Source organism: Uranotaenia lowii, unplaced genomic scaffold, assembly GCF_029784155.1.
Source record: "Uranotaenia lowii strain MFRU-FL unplaced genomic scaffold, ASM2978415v1 HiC_scaffold_270, whole genome shotgun sequence".
Taxonomy (NCBI): Eukaryota; Metazoa; Arthropoda; class Insecta; order Diptera; family Culicidae; genus Uranotaenia; species Uranotaenia lowii.
The window spans coordinates 14,914-35,238 of record NW_026598169.1 but is presented as its reverse complement, the minus strand read 5'-3'; the positions used below and the strand labels follow the sequence as shown (position 1 = coordinate 35,238).

Genomic DNA, 20,325 nt, shown 5'->3' with positions numbered 1-20,325 from the left:
TTAAGAGTTGATACTTTTTTAAAAGTATGTACTAAAATACCTTGATTGAAACCAACTACATTCAAAACAAAAGGCTGAAAATCTTAATTGAATCTCTTTGTGATCGTTTAAAAATATGATTATGTGAGGCAATATCTATATATATAAAAAGCAATTTCTGTATGTTTGTTTGTTTGTTTGTTTGTCCTCTATAGACTCAGCCGTCTTAAGGGCTAGAGAGCTGAAACTTGGCATGGATGCTCATAAGGACCAGGAAGGATGAAAAATGTTTTTAGATTTTCGGATGACCCCTTCTGAAGGGGGTCGTCCATAGAAGACAAATATTGTTTTTGCAATATTGACGTTAATTTTCGTCGGATCGTGTTGAAAATTTGCACATGAGTGTTTTGAAAGAATAACAATCGATCTCAGGTGTCGTATTTTGTGTAAGGGGTCAGCCAAAGGGGTCAGCCAAAGGGGTCGTCCATATAAACTGTTCGCTGTTTTTGCGATATTGACGTTATTATACATCGTATTCAGATGAAAATTGGTACACGATAGTTTTGAGTGACGTGCAACCGATTTGAGGTATCAAATTCAGTGTAAAGGGCCGGCAGAAGGGGTCGTCCATATTAAATTTTCAATATCTTAGTGATATTGACGTTTTTCTACATCGGATTGGGGTGAAAATTTGCACATAGAAGTTATTAGGGACAAACAACTGATTTCACTTATCCAAACTAAAATCAGGGGTCGGCCAAAGGGGCCGTCCATATTAACTATTCACTGTTCATGCGATATTGTCGTTATTATACATCGGATTCAGACGAAAATTGGTACACGAGAGTTTTGAGAGATGAGCAATGTATTTCAGGTATTAAATTCAGTGTAAGGGACCGGCAAAGGGGGTCATCCATATAAACCTTTCAATATTTTTGCAATATCGTCGTTATTTGACATCGGATTGGGATGAAAATTTGCACACGGTAGTTTTCAGGGGCGGGCAATCGATTTCAGATGTCAAATGTTTCGCCAGGGGTCGACAAAAGGGGTTGTCCATATAAATTTAAAACTGTTTTTAACAATATTGACGTTATTATACAATGGATTGCTTTGGAAATCTGCACACGGGAGTTTTGAGGGAAGGGCAATCGATTGCAGTCATCTAAGATTGTTTAAGAGCCCCCGAAAGGGGTTTAGCTTTTTGGCAATAATTGCGTTGGTATGCAATGATCCAGTCGAAATTTATATAAGTGGTTTTTTGGCACGGTCAAAGGATTCCTGATTTCCAATTTAGTAGCAGAGAACAGACAAAGTGATCGTCCAATATTTTTGCAATTATTACTTAACAATGAATTCAGAAATGGAAAATACTTGGCTGTTCATGACATATTCCAAGTTGAAAGCGAAACGGAGTTCGTATGGGATCAGCTAGTAATATATAAATTCTTATACCTACATAATTTAATTTTACCAAAAGGTTATCGTCACTGAATAAAAAAACAATTACTAACATGTAAAGTTAAAATTTTAAAATTATTGAAATTTTACAACATTTGACACAATTTCTGTACTTTCCATCACTTGTTCTGATATTCGATTGTTTTTTGTTTACTTCATACCATTGACATTGAAATTTTTTTTCACTGTTATGGGAGCTTTGAGGAGTGAAAGATAATTTTAATTTTGTGGAGTGAGATGTTGAGAGCCTCGGAAAAATAATTTCAAACAATCGATTCAAAATCATTAAAAAACACCTAATCACATTCTCGTCAAAATCAAAATAAATTTTTATTCTTCAATAACTGGCAATATTCTTAACTCGATTTTATTTTAAGTAAATTCGTTTACGTATCAAAACTCAAAGTAAAATCGTTTTTGCTAAAATTCAAAAGAACGTAGTATGATTATGAAAATTAAACAAAAAGTTTTCTAAATTTTTTCACAAAATATAAAATAAAAAAAGACGAACAACAACAAGATAAACATTTCCATTATGTGCTTTTTCAATTTAGAAATTCTATGAAAAAAAGGATGACTGTGAACTTTGGAAAAGAGGTGGAGATTCCTTTTTTTTTCAATTTAAAGACCATGAAATTGACTAAATGGTCGTTGTAATTATACTATTTGACATTTATGGAATGAATAAACTTAGGAGAGTTTGAATCCCTAAAAAGAAAATTAAAACTGTTTACGTAAAATTAGGAAAATTTATTTCAGTATGTACGTACTGCGATTAAATCAAATGTTTATTTTTCTCAGTGAGCAATATTTCAATCAATTTATAAATAATTCATTATCAAATGAAGAAGCATTTGTATATCTTTGTTTACTTTGAATATTTAAATTAAAAATTGTTGCATGGCCCGATAGCTGATCTCATTTCTAAAATATGGCCCGTTGTTGAAATTGATCTAGACCATGGGTGGCCAAACCAAGGCTGCGGGCCACATGTGGTCCGCGATCAACTTTTTATGGCCCGCGAAGCTCATTTTGGAAAATCCATGTTCTAAGAATTGATCGGTTTACTTGGTCTACGTATATCATTTGGAAAAATATATCTACTCTAACTAAATTCAAAACAAAGATCTCAATATCTCTGAAGTGATATAAGGCAAAGGGATAAAATTTTATAAAATCAAATTTCGAGAAAACACGCATTTAAATTGTTGTGTTTGGCTATTTTTTTTATACATTTTTCAAATATTTGCAATTTTCTTTCGAATGTAAAAGTATGCGAATATAATTTTTAAAAACTTTAAAATTCAGCATGGAGCATTGTTAAGCGTTATTTAGTCAAAATCGATCATTTTTGCACTTATACCCCTTTGGCTCTGCGGGCCTCATACAATTTTACAAAAAAGGTCACTGTCGAACAAACACGTCACTGTTTAAAAAAAAAAAAAACAATAACAATTACAATTTAAAAATTATCAAATTTGTACAGTATTTGAAACATTATCTGTAAATTCTATCACACATTTTTCAATGTTTCCCGATTGGGTTTTGGTGACCACATATCATTGGTATAAAGAGCATTCAAACGGACTATAGTTCTTACATTGAGGAGTTTGGATAGCCTCTGAAAGATAGTAAGATCGTTTCAATATTGTTTAAAAATCGTAAAAAATCAACGAAACATATCAACAATCAATCAAGCATATCAATAATTCAAAGTATACTTTTACAACAATTCGTAACATGAATTTTATTTCAACTTCTTCGTTCATCCATCCAAATTTAATAACTTTTGCAAATTATGTAAAATATCGAAAAAATACTGTGTAATTTTTTTCCAATTTGTTGTTGTTTGCTAAGGGGGCATCCATAAATTACGTAACGCTCCTAGGGGGGGGGGAGGGAGTAAGCTCGAGCGTGACGAATTGTGACATAGGGGAGGGGGGGAGGTATGCTCATCGTTACGTAACGATTTTTTCTTAAACATTTCAGTTCACTTAATCGCAGCTATTTTGATGTCATACAATTGTTGTAGATTGATAAACAAATCAAAATAAGCTTAAAATGTGTAAGCTTCAACAAGTTTGAAACTGGGGCGGAATTATGGAACTCGAAACAATCGAGTTTCGTTCGATTCGACCAACTTTGGCATTACCGATCTCGATTCGAATAGAACGTATCGAGATGATCTACTACCCGATTTACTCGAAATCTAATACGTAAAAATTTAGAACTCGAACGAGATTCGTAATACTGATTCTAATTCGATTCGAGTTCAACTCGTAACGGGTAACTCGAATCGAATAGGATTCATAATTTCACCCCTGGTTTGTAACCTTTCGTCTTTAAAGATTCTGAGACAGGCTCCGACATGTGTATGGAATATCCGTGAAATATCCGTTGGAAATCGATATTAGATACATTTACCCCCAAGAGCTGAATTCAAACTTTTCAGATTATATTTTGTTAAACAAAATAAAGGAAATAATGAAGATCATCAGTGAACAATCAAATAGCAACTTGTTATAAGACAATTATTTATTTATTTTATTAGAGAGTTATCATCAATAAGAAGCGATTTGGACAGATATTATTTCCGTTTTGAGGAACGTTAAATAAATTTATGTTAAAATCTTTTCTTGATTTTTGAGATTCGCGTTCGGGAGGCCGAGAAGTACGGTTCGGTTTTTGTGTGTGCTCCGGTCGCGTTTACGAATAGCATTATTTTAATGTTTCGAGTGCCATTCGAAGGTTTATTTTATTAATACTAAAGTGTCCTTTGGTTTCGCCTGCAAGTTGCTGTTAGGTTTGATTTGATCAGACTCCCGAAAACCAAGAAATTTTGATTTAAAAAAGCGATAATTTTATGAAGAGGCTCTGCCGCCATTCGGCGATATTTTTTTTCTTCCCCGTTGTGTGTGACAGTTCGTCGGCGTCGCGAATGTGTGGTTGCTTTTGTCGGCTTGCTTTGATTTTAGGATTATCTGAAAATTCCCGAAATTGGGGCGATCTGTTAAGTTAAAGCTAAGGTTAAGTTAAAAATCTCAAGCAAATCATCCAAAGTCTGGGCAAAGTGATGAATTCGTTCCTAGAACGAAAAAGTGTTAACGTGACGATGTGGAATATGGGCTTGGGTTTAGTCAGAATGTAATAAAAATCTCTAGGAGCACGAGACAAAACATGTCTCAACATGGACTTGTTGGAACTTTGTTGGTGCACAACAATAAACAACAAATGGTATAGAAGCAGAAAAACTTGGTGAGGACGTTCTATTTTTTTTTTTATTTTGCTGAACTTCTCTCTCTTTTACACTACTGCTGACTTTATTATTGATGAGTGGATCATGTTACTGCCCGTTTCCAAGTTCTGGAAACAAGTTCCAATTTTTCGTATATTTTCGGGCTCTTTCCAATTATAATTCCAATTATAAATCCACATGTTTCATTCAGCGTCAGTTAATTTTATTTAATCTGATACACACATTTATAACAAGATCCATAGTAATGCCATACTGAAGTCTGCCAATGCTAAGCTTGATGCGACAGTATCATTTTACTTTTGTGCAACCTTCGTGAAACCTTCGATAAAATTATTCTCTACTTTTGTTTAACGAAGTCCCAGGCTACATTGCAGGTTACAAAGCCAATGGAAATACATGATAAGTTGCTTTGTGTTTCAACCATTTACTAAAAAATTTCTGATCATTACCCCTCATACTATTTAGTAGACGGAAATATACGAAGGCAAAACAGCTGATCTACAGAAACCCAAATGTTATATTCTATATTCTAAATATTATTGCGGTGAGTATAATGTTGGTAAGTATCGTAATTTCTCAATTCCTTAACAGCATTTAATGTATCAATATTCCATATATACTTTACATATTCAAAATAATTTATGAAGCGTTTGGTAGGGATCTCCACGCTTCATTCCGCCCCTGTATCCTGTATCTTTCGCGGTTTTCATCACATGGTTGGCCTGGCCGTAGTAATATCTGCAATACATAGGAATATGTAACAGGTAATACGCTGAAAAGAAAAATGATAGACGCAAGTCTTCCATTTTCCAGGATGCCTACACTCAGAAAAATACTATTATGTATGCCATAAGATTCTCTTATGAAGTGGCGCCATAAGAAAAATTAATGAAATTCATAAGATTGTCTTATGACGCGAATGAATTCTGAAGATGAACGCCTACTTCAATGAGAGGTTGTTGCTTTTCATAAGAGATTCTTATGGAAACAGTAAATCACTTTCTAATAAGAAAAATTCTCGATATTTCATGCTGAAAACATTCACTTTATTGTTTGCCAAATTTGTTTAAAATTAAATCCTTCATGGTCACCATCAGCAGCGCATCAACAGACGGCTCCATCAAAGTTTTTTTTTGCCGCATCTTAATCTTCGACCTTTCGTTTTTTGCCGATCAGCTTGCTGAAAAGTAAACAAATAATGTATTTTAGTTTACTAATATATTCAACGTTCACACCAAAAACATCAAATCGAACTTACCATTCCGGAGATAATATTATTATTTAACATTGAAGGAAAACTATAATAACTATGAACTGATGATTGCTTCGTACTGTTAGATGATGAAAAAAAAACTGGTGCTATGAATGAATGTGTTCATCATTTTTTCACAATGCCGTTTCTTCTATTTTTCATAAGAACATCGTATGAAAATTGAAAGAATTTCATAAGACTCTTATGAAAAATTAGTTTGGACGCAAAAAAGGGGTTCATAAGATGTATCTTATGAAATTTATAATAAGATTTCCTCTAAGTGTACATGTTTTGGCCATGTTGATGTAAGAAGAAGAAGAAGAAGTTAAAATCTTTTCTTGATTTTTGAAAATCAGTATTTAAAACATGAGAAGTTGGGGTGGGGGGGGGGGTAATCATCTGCGTTACGTAATTTTCATAGGGGGTACGTCTAAGCGTTACGATTTGTGACATACGGGGGGGAGGGGGTCAAAAAAGTGCAGTTTTTGCGTTACGTAATTTATGGATGACGCCTAAGCTTTGACAGAAAAGCGTACATTTATGAAAATTAAACAAAATCCAAATATTTTTTATTGACATCTTGTTATGTACTTATGAACATCAATAATGAAAAATTAGACAGAGTTTACAGTTGGGCAGTAAAATTCAACTAGAACCGGTTTGGTATTGACAAAGTTCTCAGAAGTACGATTTTGTAAGCAAAATTTTGACTTGAAAAAGGTGCAATGATTCAAAAAGACTTCAGAGAGTTCGTTGAAAAAATTATTCATGTAAGCTTGTGAACGCTATTTTTTTTCAACAATACCATTCTGTGTTTTTTTTATTTGTCTATGAAATTTTTCTAAGGAAAACGGTGAACTTAAAAACTTCGGAAAGTGGGCGGTAGTTTTTTATTTGGTTTTTTTTTATATTAGGAAACCATAAAATTGACTTTATGTCCATTGTAGTCACGCCATTTCACATTTCTGGGATGAATAAACCGATGAAAATTTAAATGCCTTGAAAAGATCGACGTACATAAGTTGGGGGGGATAATATTTTTCAAAGGGAGCAAAATTTGTAAAAATATGCAAGTAACAAAAATGACTTATTAAGATGAATCTATACTAAAGTTGTCAGAATTTTTTCAGCACGTATCCAGGCCGGTATAATCCGGACTACTTTCACCTAAAAAACTGGTAAAATCCGGGAATTTGATTCCGAAATTGTCGACCAAAACATTAAGCAATATCAATATCAAAAAAATAACTGAAAAAAATCCAAAAAAGTTATTAGCAGATTTTAAGTCGTATTTTAAGCTTCCGCAAAACCTTTCATGATTATATTTATAGAACATACTCAAAAATTCTCGTTTTATATGCATAAATAAAACAAAATTACAATACAATTTGAATTTTTTTGGGCGGTTTGTCAAAAAAGGTGAATAAAACCGAGCATTTTTCAATGAAATCCGCTCAACCGAGCCGGATCGGACTTTTCCAAAATTTTGTATTAAATATCCGGGCAAACCCGGATAAAACCGAGCAACCTGGCAAGCTTAATCTTTACTCGATGTAACCTATGTAAATGTTTTTATAGCGTTTTCAAAAAAACTGTTATTATTTTTTTTTCGAGTACTCCAGAACCCTTTTTTTTCTGGCCCACCAGCCATCATTTCTAAAATTTGGCCCGCCTGTTGGCCACCCATGATCTAGACCATGGGTAGCCAAATCGTGGCCCGCCACACTTGGCCCGTGAACGTCAATTTGTGGCCCGCGGAGCTTTGATAAGCTTCAATGCTATGAAAAAAGAATTGTACTTATAAAACAGAGCAGGTAATAATATTTGTCAACTTCTTGTAAATTCGATATTTAAAATATCAAATAACTGTTTGTAGCTTTGGAGGGAGTAAAAAGAAGCTTCGTTGGACTTGAAAGCTCGTGCGAACTATTCAACGTACAGACCCGGTTCGTTTTGTTTCGGCAACACGTCACGTCACTTTTTTTTTATTTCAAATTCATCAAAATTAATGTAAAATATAATATTAACATATTATTTTTTTAAATTTTTCTCAGTTATACTATTTTTAAGCAGTAAAAATAGAAAACCCCTTTTTTGCTGTTTAAAATGAATAGAATTAGAAAATGTATGCTAATATTATATTTCACATTAATTTTGATTAATTTGAAACAAAAATAAAAAAAAAGTGACAAAAAACGTCTTCTTTGGATGTTGCCAAAACCGAACGGGGTCTGTATAAATGAATTCAAAAGCTTGGAATACAAGCCAAACATCACCAAAATGCCAAAATACGCTGAGTTTCGGATTTGATATTGGAATTTGAGAACAGATTTGAAATTATTGGAAAGCATCCTATACATTAAAAATGCATTCAAACTGAAAAAAAACTGGGAATTTCAACACAATATCGGGAAAATTGTCAATTTTTGAGAAAATATTTTATATCGAAAAGAAATCAAATTTTGGGAATGAGATATTTAAGATATCTTCATTCGTCGTTCTCAAATTGTTTTATTTCATGTTATCTGAAAATTTTTAATTTCAAATCTTCAAGATAATTTTTGAAAAACAAAAGTTTGAGGGTGAATTTTTTGTCTTGTTGAAATTATTTATTATTTGAGCTCACGCTTATTCCATTCGAATTGATATGCTAATAAATGATTTATTTTTAAATCGTCGCAATTATTTTTTATCAAACTTTCCTGTTCACTTTATGTAGTTTTAATATAACGAAAACCCATCACGATTTTTGGAAGAAGTCTTGCCTTCATGTGATACATTTTCGAATATTTTCAGCTATTTACATTTTAGTACATCTCTGGAATAATTTTCAGAAGCCAAAACTTTTACTTTTGTGATGTGACTCGAAAGAAGTCTAAAATTATTAAAATTTCAAAATAGGCTTTTCTCGTTTTCTCAAAACTGTTAAAATTTTCGATAAACCATGTTTTCATATTAAAAACTAATATAATAAAACCCAGGAAAATAATCATTTTTAACTGAGAAAAACCGTAAAAACTTTGGAACTTCAAAGGGAAAAATCGCTAGCAACTCTAGATAACTTTTTTTTTGTTTCGATTAAAGTCGTTTTCTATATTCTATTGCAATAAAGCAAATAGAAATACCATGGCTCAATTCCTTTCAAACTGTGCAATACTTTTACAACTTTAAAATGCTTTTTCTTAACTTTACTTAATTATGAATTATTTTTTTAAACATACTTTAAAAATGTGAAAGGAAGAAAAAAAACGTTGTGACAAGAATTTTTTGGCCCGCAGACAAATCACATTTCAAAAATTTGGCCCGTCGCCTGAAAATGTTGGCCAGCCATGACCGTACATATATTAAAAAAAAACTTTTTCGTTTCTACAATACTTCTAATTAAAGCATTGTTCAATATGAAGTATTGTAGAAACGCAAAAGATCACTTTGTATTTTTTTCAAATTTTGGATTTTTTGTTTCACCGGGAAACCGGAAAACCCGGGAATTTCAGCACAAGATCAGGAAGTATCTCATTTATTTGGAAATCAATTGTGCAGATACTTAAATGTTTTCCAACCAATTTTTTTTTTTAATTTTGAAGGGTAATTCAATATTTCAATATGCGATGTGTCGCGTCTGTAAGACAAGAGAAAAAAGAACAAGTTTTCGTAAAACATTCTGAAATTTTTAACAGTGGCCAAGTTTTGTGGGAATGTACTGAACAAGTTTATCTATGATGGCTTGCTATTTTTAAAAAGTGTCTTAGTTTACAGATTGCTACTGTAAATTATTACCCACGAAAAATTAGAGTTTTCAACTGAATATCCTTGATTATTCAGGTATGCTATCAGCTGTGTGTTGTTATATTCCTTATGCAAAACAATTAAAACCGAAAAAATCATAATCTTTCAGCCGGACGGAAAATCGCTAGCAACTTTTCGCCAATAGTGCACTGGTTTCTTTTTGAAGGTAAGTTCAATAAAAAATCTATAAATAATAACTCTTATTTATGATGAAAAAATGTCATAACAATGAAAACATTGGAATCAATTCAATAAAGAAAGTTTAATTAAATTAAAAAGTCGTTTCGGCAGTATGATAATTCTCTCAAGAAGAAGCATCTGCAGCAGGATTGTTCATGATTTTTTCATGCTGATATTCAGCATCAGCATATTTAATTACGAATTTCATTTTAAGCTGATTGAATAGCAATTTCGCGTTGATCCATGACCGAATTTAGTAAGTGGTCACTAAAACGTCACGCTGATGATTCTTATCATTCGCGCAATCACAACTCGTTAAAACCTCAGCAGAATGTGTGTGCCTCGTCGTTTGGCTATACAGGCATACTACGGTACTCTTCTAAGGTCAAATCAACAATCTACCGCAATAACAAAACTCTGAAACTCATCTCTATTTGCGTATGTGTATCTACCTCCTGAAATCTACCTCTGTATAATAAAAAATTCAACGACGGACGGGGAAATTGGAAATTGGTGGGATCAGGGAAGGATGTAAGTGTAACGTAACAATCCACATTCTACGGGATACATTATCTCGCTTTATCTAATCATCTCGCTGTCTCTCGCTCCTCCTGTGCTGTTCTCTTTATACATACAATACAGTGAGCGACAAAATAAAGTTTGCACTTGCTATCAAAATTTTCAAATCTCTGTATATTTTTTCATATAAGAAATATCAACTCATAATATTCTGATGAATTCTCGCGTAAAATTTTAAACGAGTGAAACTAGCGTTTTACTCGAATCTGGAGAAAATGCGTTTGAATTTTCGGAACGTCAAATCAAATCCTATTTAAAAAATTAAACACTTTTTGCGCAACAACAACAAATTAACTAAATTGCAATATATCCTTATATTTTCCGTTGCTTATCGAGAAATTTTAAATTTTTACAGTAATTTCAGAGATTTGCGAGTTTTGCCCTTTTTCGTTTCCGACGCTAGATCACTGATAAAGCTAGATTACAAATATCGTAAAAAGATTAAACAAATAACAAAAACCTTAGTTTCGACAGGATTTGCAGGGAATTGAATACTTTTTGTCTTACAAGAAGACGGAACAATTTCCTATGCGGAAAAAAAAATTGTCTGTTAAGTGCGTACTTCATTTTGTCCATGCTAACGATCCTATAGTAACAAAATGACGAAATGTCACGATTGGAATTTTTGGTTTTCTGTCAGTGTCATTCCAATCAAGCGAAATCAAGCAGTCTTAAAGGCAGCAGTACAGCGAAAGGGATCAGATGCGCTTCTTTGTTTACTATAGTTTCTTTAGTCCATGCGAAAACTGAATTTGACGACAACCACGCCTCATTGTGAAGAACACATAAGGGGGCATCCATAAATTACGTAACGCTTCTAGGGGGGGGGGGGAGGGAGCAAGCTCTAGCGTTACGAATTGTGACATAGGGGAGGGGGTAAGGTATGCTCATCGTTACGTAACGATTTTTTCCTAAAAAATTTCAGTTTTATCACAGGTTTTTTGATATCATGCAATTTTTGCTAAATGATAAGCAAACTAAAATCACCTTAAAATTTGTAAGCATTCGCAAGATTGAAACTGGTTTGTAACCAATGGATTGAATATCCGTGAAATAACCGTTGGAAAACCGAACAATAACTCAATCCAATCTTAAGACGGAAATTTTACTATTTTTTTCTAAATTGATTTTGATTATTCCGATCAGCTATTTTGATTATTCTGACGAATATTACTAAGTGGAGTATATTTTGAATAACAAGTTATGCTGCTTGAACAAAATATAGTAAACAAGGTAGATTACTAGTTAACAAGCACAGAGCAACTCGTAATAAGACAATTAATTTATTTTATCAGAGAGTTATCATCAATAAGTACTAAGAAGCGATTTGGATGGATAATAATTCCGTTTTAAAGAACTTTTTTTTTATCTTCGAAAATCATGAGAAGAGGGGGGGGGGGGTAATTGTCAGCGTTACGTAATTTTCATAGGGAGTATGTCGAAGCGTTACGATTTGTGACATACGGGGGGGAGGGGTACAAAAAAGTGCATTTTTTGCGTTACGTAATTTATGGATGCCGCCTAATATTTTTTGACAATTTTTTTCCATCATATGTGAGTGTATAAAAAAAATACTACAATTCATCAGAATATTTCGAGTTGATATTTCTTATTTAAAAAAAAGATACAGGGATTTGAAAATTGTGATAGCAATAGCGTACTTTATTTTGTCGCGCACTGTAGATACCTATACCTAGTTGTTATTATCATTTGGTACCTATTATAACAAACGGGGCTTGGGACAGATTGCGGTTTGTTGGCCTAGCACAAAATTTGCCTTTGATGATGCTCGTCGGGCCAAGAGCAATCTCAACGTCGTTGTCGGTGTCGTGTGTGCGCAAATTTTCGCAAAAATACGGCATCAATATCATCTACCCTGCAGATAACTGGGTAACAGCGTAGGAAGGTTTCTTCCTTAGCGTCGGAATATTATCATTTATTCTGAAATTCCAAAATTCAAAACTATCCCTTTTTTTTGTTATAATGAGGTCGTGTACATACCGCACCGAAACAATGTTTTTGGCAGTAAAGAAGCCCTAAAGCTATCAGGTAATAAAATATGCATTCATACTAGCAATAAAAATTCATCTGTATTCAACCATTTGAATACTGATAACAACAGCTTTGTGACCGAAATGCTTTTATCAAACCACGTTTCACATCTGAAACTATCAAAAAGCGAAAACAGATATTTTTTACAATACTGATCCGCTCTTTAAGGAGAAAGTGTTAAATGGTATAAAAATAACAACTGCAGAAGGATTTGTGTGCTCGGAAAAACATCCGTTGTTTCTTCAATAATCATGATTGTTTTGTCCTGATTAGGTTCTATTTGATTCTGGGAAACATCCTCATGAAATGTTATGTTTTTTTTAGTTGATAAACAAGGTGGTAAATCCTTTTTACGAATTGCTTTCCAAGACACGGCGAGCCACCACGTTTTCCTAGTATGCTACTCTGGGCCCATGAGTACAATTGGTCGATTCTAGATACTATGTACCCCTACGCCATAAAGTCCACCTGCGGCCTCTGGCTATAATTCCCGTCCGAACCTGCAACGAAGGCTGTGCCCATGATAAGAAACCAATTCCGCGCTTCTACGCTCACTAGCTTAATCGGTTTCAAGTCAAAACTCCAGCATATAAACCCTCTCTTATGACGACTTGAGGTCCGGCCTTTACTCGTATCTCGAGGCTGGCATGACTATCGGGTCTGTTCGAATCCACTACTAGAGACCAGTGACCTCTGCTCTAATGACTTGAGGTCTTGTCTCCGCTTGGATTGGCTTGAGGCCCTCTCCTCTTTGCCTGTCCGTATGCCGGTGTGCTTATCCTGGAAACGCTTCTGTCACAGCACACATCCGGGGCTTTACGAAACTACTCGGATGATTTCCTGCGAAGACGTCATCCTACACCGACTCGAGTGACTCACCTGCCGACGACGTTGAGTCACTCTATCCGAGAGTATTCCGCGGCGTGAATACTCTTCCCCCTACGAGTTCGACTGGGGAGAAGGTAAGGTCTTATTTCCGCAGCTTCCGTCGTAGGAAGCGCGTTTACGACGTTTACGACGTTTACGACGTACCTAACAGCTCGGCATACGCAGAAGGTAGAGTCTTATCTTTGTATGGTTTACTGCTAGGATCGGACGCCACTACTCGAATGCCCCCCGCGGCTTCTACTCTAACCGTGAGCCGGTCTTCCTCCTTTGTTTGGCTGGCAACCCTAGGCTTTCTGCCCGCCGTGTGCCGATCGAGAGTGGCTAATCCTAGAGCCGCGCCTGCCACAGCACACGTACGGGCCTTTTACGCTTACGACTCTGATGAATCCCGACGGTGATGTCATCCTACCTAATACTCTACCCGAGAGTATTCCGCGCCGTGAATACTCTTCCCCCTACGAGTTTGACTGCGGAGAAAGTCATGTCTTATCTCTGCAGCCTCCGTAGCAGAGGGCGCGTTCTCCTAGGATACTCCGCGACGGTAACGATGGCGATATCCTACACTAGTACGCGACGTACCAAGCAGCTCGGCATACGCAGAAGTTAAAGTCTTATCTTTGTATGCTTGACTGCTAGGTTCGGACGCACAGTACTCAGATGCTCCCCGGCGAAGGAGTCACCTTACACCGGCCGCGGACTGGTGCAGGTTCTAACTCCTCAGCAGGGCATTCATGATCCGGGTGAACTCATAGCTGACCACGTGCCAAGTATTGGCATCCTCACTCATCCTCCGCACGATGTTTTCGGCTGTCGTGTCGGTCCAAAGGCGGCAAGCATGTTAATGCGTACCCCTTTGAACCTTGGACAGTTGAACTCTAGGTGCTCTAGGTACACTCAAAAGAAAAGCATAGTAAAACTACTAGATCCGTGGTTTATATGAACAACAGGCAACCATATTTTTGAGTCAAATGTGCTTTGTTGTTTAAAATTCCTCACGCTTTGTTATTTTACCGTGTGCTGAAATTGGTTTCGCATAATAAATTCGACCAGGGTTGATAAATTTCGCCCGTCACGCTTGACTTGACTAGTTTGGTTTCATCAATCGATCGGCACCGTACTCAATTGACAGAACCTCATTCTCGGATGACGGATAAAGCACGACAATAGTCAACATTTCTCCGTATTGCGACTGGCGAAGCTCTACACATGGTCAAATTTCTCCTGCGAGTGACTGGCAAAGCTATTCACACTTCGATCGGCTGCTGACGGCAGACTGCAGAATTGCAATGTCAAGAATACACCAATCGCATTCAAACGACCTAAGACGAACAAGAAACGCATTTGTTATTATTGTTGCTCCTGTCAGCAAGCCAGTTTTCAGTTTTTTATTGCTATTGTTGCTTTCTGCCAGCAAGTCGTTCAATAAGATTGGTATCCAAACTTTATTGTTTGGACTCCCCTTCCTTGATTTGCTGATCTCAAGGAAAGAGGACAACACAATAAACCAACCTTAACTGACAGATATATTACGGTCGACTCAAATCATTTTGGTGCTCAAAAACAAGCCGCCTTCCTCTCTATGGCACATCGGCTGTACCATATTCCAAAGAAAAAGTCTGATTTAGAAGACGAGAAGCAAAAAAATTTTGATGCAGGTATTGTGAATGGATATGACAATGACTTCGTTCGTAAAATTTTTCACAAGCACGCCCGAAAAAAGCACCGAAGTGATGCAGCAACACTAACACCGGATAAAGAAGAATCGCAAAGAGTTAGTTAGTATCCAAGATTGGCTAACAGAATCAGCCAGATTCTTCTGTAGCATGGTCTAAAAACTGCATACAAGAGTGGAAACACCCTCATGGATCGTCTAGTCTCGCTCAAAGACAAGATTCCTGAGGAGGATAGATCTGGAATTTACGAAATTCCATGCAGCAGCTGCCCGGCTATTTATATTGGTCAAACTGGCCGTAAATTCAAAGTCCGTCTCAAAGAACACAAAAATGCCGTTGAGAAAGGGAGGATTAATGAGTCGAGTGTTGCCGCCCACACAACAGAGTTTGACCATTCCATCGATTGAAAAAAGGTCAAACTTAGGAAGTTTGTACGGAAAACATCACATTTGAATGCTTGGGAGTCGATGTTCATCAGCACTGCCAAAAAACCATTGATGAACGAAGACGATCCGCCGATCATTTCACCTCTCTTCAACCTGATCAACCAAAAATCCGCATCATGTCAATGGCGTTCGACGAATACTACATCAAGTATGAAACTGGAGCTGTAATTATCTTTTGTGTAATCAGTCGGACATCGTCCTATAGATGGGCAACATCGAGCCCGAAACCTGTTGACAAAAAATGTAATTTTATATCCTTTTTCCGTAAAGTAAGAACGTTATGTGTCGTGTCCTGTAATACGTCGTGTGTTTTGTGTATAGCTAAAGTTCTTACGTAAGCACAAATCATACAAAAATGAGTGATACTGGAAGCACTGCACTGTCTCAACCTGTTGTCCAGCTACCACGAAATTGGAACGATTTTCTGTGTTGATTTCCATCGACTTGGTCTTTCCGACATTGATTTTGAGACCTGCTTGCTTGGAGCTTTCGGTGAGGTCGTCGAGTTTACTCTGCATGTCTTGTTGTCTTTGGGCGAGCAAAACAGTATCGTCTGTCAGGTCAATGTCGTTCAGCTGCTCCATTGTCGAAGGATTCCACGGCAATCCTCGGTTTGGTCTACAGTCAATCCTTCCAGTCAAGATCTCATCCATTACGATGAGAAAGAGTAGCGATGATAAGATACATCCTTGTCTCACTCTAGCAGTTACCGAGATTGGATCAGACAAGACACCGTCGTGCAAGCCCTTGCACGAAAATGCCACGTATCGTGCTTCGATGAGATGGATAAGTTTCTCTGGGACTCCTCGTCGCCTTAGAGCCGCCCAGATGTTTTCGTGGTTCTGTAGGTCAAATGCTTTTTCGAAATCAACGATCGGTCTTTCAGTGGCATTCTTGCATTAGTCTTTGCACCACTAAGGCGGCGAGAAATGTCATAAAGTAATTGGGCTCTCTTGTCTCGTCTACAAGCACGTTTAACTGCCTTTTACAGCTCCGCATATTGTAAGCGGGCGGCTGCTTTAGCTGATCCGGTACATGCCTGCTCAATTCCGACTTTCGCCTTTCTCCGAATATCAATCATCCTCCAGGTTTCATCCGATATCCATTCACTTCTTCTTCCATAGACTTTACCGAGAGTACTATGGCTTGTCGTGATAAGGGGGTATCCATTAATTACGTAACGCTTCTAGGGGGGGAGGGAGTAAGCTCGAGCGTTACGAATTGTGACATAGGGGAGGGGGGAAGTATGCTCATCGTTACGTAACGATTTTTTCCTTAAAAATTTTAGTTTCATCGCAGCTATTATGATGTCATGCAATTTTTGCAGAATGATGAGCCCACCAGAATCAGCTTAAAATTTGTAAGCTTCAACATGATTAAACTGGTTTGTAACCTTCTTTTTTCAATGATTGTGAGATAGACTTCTTAAACTGTGTATTGGATATCCAAGAAATAATCGCTAGAAAATCGAATATTAGATATGTACATTTCCCTTCAAGAACTCTATTCAACTTTAAGACGGAAATTCTACTAATTTTTCTTCATTAATTTAAAAAATGCAATTTTGGTTTTTCCGACGAACATTACTTAGTGTGGTAGATTTTACATAATTGTTTAATTTTTTATGCTCCTTGAACAAAATAAATTAAACAAGGTAGATCATCAGTTAACAAGCACAGAACAACTAGTAATAAGACAATCATTTTATTTTATCAGATAGTTATCATCAATTCTAATTTTTGTTAATTGTTGTACACTTCCCACGTGGGGTGAATAGGGAGAATTGCTTATTTATTGAGAAGCTCGTCACCAGTATTCACGTTTTTTATCACCCACACTTTGTTCGAAGAAATATTGATGATAATGCCTAACTCCAGGGGCAAAAAAAAATCTCGAAAAAAAATTATATTTTTATTGCTATAGACTTCGTGCGAAAGCTGAAAGCCTCATTCCTCTAGGCTTCTCTTAAAAGAAAATTTTCTTAAGTTTCACATTATTTTCCACAATCTTAGGAGATTTAAATCACTTTTATGGACATATCCCGATTAGCTCCCCGATAAGTGTGCCAAAGAATGTTTTGTTAAAATGTGACACCGTTCGAAGCAGTTTGAATCAAGTTTGTAGACATGTCACTTCCCTATTTGTAGTTATGCCAAACAACATTTGTCATGGTATGAAATTTGGCTGGAAATTTGGATTTTTTATGCTTTAAATAACTATTTTTAAAATTTAATTTAATTTATATTTGCATTTGCGCAATAAATCAGGTGAATAAGGTGAAAAAAATAATGCGCAGATTGTTTGATATTTGGAACACGACAATTTTTCCCATTTGTGTCCCGATTCACGTTCATGTCCCTATTAACCCCATTTTACGGTATGTACTTTTTCTTCAATGTTAACTGTAAAACAGAAAATCTGTTTTTTTTTTTTCGTTTCGACTTACCAAGAAACTGAATGCTCAGTAAATAGGCCACAGAAAACATCGTATGTACATTTCAATATTGATTCAGCTGCGGATACATATTGCAAAATTAATTACTTCGGAAGCCGACAATTGGCAACAAAGTGCTAATGGGAAACTCCACATTTCAAATGTGTCCCATTTAGCAGATTCAGATGACTTATAATATATTTTTAATTGGTTGCCAACTTAAGAAGACAACAGCGAGCAAAAACAACAAAAAACGAAACTGCCACTGAGGGTCACTCAGCAGAGATTCATACACACAATGCAATGCAATGCAATGGCATGCCTGCCTAGTGAACTGAACTTTGCCTACTCTGTTGTTGGATTGTATATCAACATGTCTATTTAACGAACGTAGTAGGCTCCTGCGGCCCAACTAACTAGGCATGTGAGGACGTATTCCAACAAGTTTCAAGTGGCTCATCTGTGCACTACATATAGTGACTAGGCCAACGTTTTTCCAGCCTACTCTACAATCATTTTGCACTGACTTTTCCTAGTGGAGCAAGCAAGTCTGTGAACGACATGTGTATGTGTCTATACATTTTTGCTTTTACAACAAAAAGGAAAAAAAAGTTGAAAATAATGAGTAGAAAATACGAAAACAACCAACATGAACACAAATCTACAGCTACAACGGGAGCCACGAGAAGTGTCATGCAACAGAAGCTGTCAGAGATCGAAAGCGGAGCAAAAAAGAAAACTTGCGACGTTTCTACTGGTATCGGAGAATAAAACAGGACTGTAAACTGTTGTTCTTATGTGTTTGTGTGCGATCTGTCATGGGTATGTATCTATGTGTTTGTGTGGAAAACTCTCGCTGTCCGTTGCTCAATGTGTAGGAAAACAAGAAAACGCGAGAGAACAAGGGAAATGTGGAAATATTTTGACCATGTTATCTGTTTTCTGTTGACTGTGGTTTTCCACCAGCTTTCTCCTGATTACTTATACTTACACAAGGAGCAGAAATGTTGCCATTATGGACGAAATGTTAGCCAGGCAGATTTTAACAACGTAAGTATAAGTTTCTTCTATACATTAAATACAAATTTAATTTAGTAGCACTTGTAAATAGAAGTTAATATCAAATCAACTTATAGCGCACGTAATTTGGCAAGATAACTCTCTAGAGCCACTCGGGTTACTAATTTAACTCTCTACTGTAAGCTTGCCAGATGCCTGGTTTACCCGGACTTGCTTGGATATTTGATACAAAATTTGGGAAAAGTCCGGTCCGGTCCGGTTGACCGATTTTTGCCCGGATTTATTCGCTTTATTCGCAAAATCAGACAAAAATTGAAACAGAGATACTATTTTTTGCGTCTTAAAACGATTTTTTTAAATAGTTTATAAAAATAATCATAATCGGTTTTTTTTTTGGAAATCTGCTGATGTGTTTCGATGAAAAAAAAGGCTTTCAAGTGTTTTTATTGTTGATTTTTATTGAATAATTGTCAAGTTTTGACCAAATTTGCCCGTATATTGTCCGGTTTTTAGGTAGTAGATTTTGAAATGAAATGCCCGGATTTGACTAGCCTAGATTTGTCCGGCCGGACACGTGCTTGAAAAATTCTGACAACTTTACTCTACTGCGTGTACTATGAATTCCCGTAAATGGGAATTTTTTTTTTGTCAACGGGAATATTATACAAAACTGTTTCATTTTAAGTATGTAACTCAAAACTCTTTCAAACATACTTTGCATATATAAGCTCTGTCTGAGAAAACATTGTAAAAAACTGTTGATTTTGAACAATTTTTTGTATTCCGAACCCTTTTAACTTTTTTGTGTTATCTTCTACGATGTTAACGTCTCTACATTATTCACAATCTAAAAACTTGTCAAAGACATATTTGCATTAAAATGGAAATTATAAAAACTAATTTTTCTATCTCATTGCTAGGTGATTGAATCATTTTTATCAAAAGCTCATTTTAAAGTATTTTTAATGTAAGTAACATTATCCGAAGACATTATGGGTCTAAGACGCTTCTTAGACAATTTTGATCACCTTTTCATATCTGTTTTCCCCTGTGTGGCCATGATTCAAAATTAGAAAAAAAATCGAAAGCTTATAGTATTATCACATTACAGCATTTAGAGTAACAAAGTCCTTTTTTTTATTCATTATTAAAATTGCGAAATTTTAAGATTATTCCAAGCAATATGGATCTTGTATTACGTTTCTATTTTTTGTGAACTTAGTGTTTTCACCACCTTCACCTTTCTAATGATAACTTATACTCACAGATGGATCATCAATATTGTCGTCAGAAGAAGAATGACCCTAATGAGTTAAACT

The 20,325-nt window shown here is 35.7% G+C and overlaps 1 protein-coding gene across 1 annotated transcript in view; it reads right to left on the bottom strand.

The window, feature by feature from the left end:
• Positions 1-20,325, bottom strand: part of LOC129759774 (protein kinase C-like) — a 41,587-nt gene that overhangs the window by 8,717 nt on the left and 12,545 nt on the right. The window lies entirely within an intron of this gene.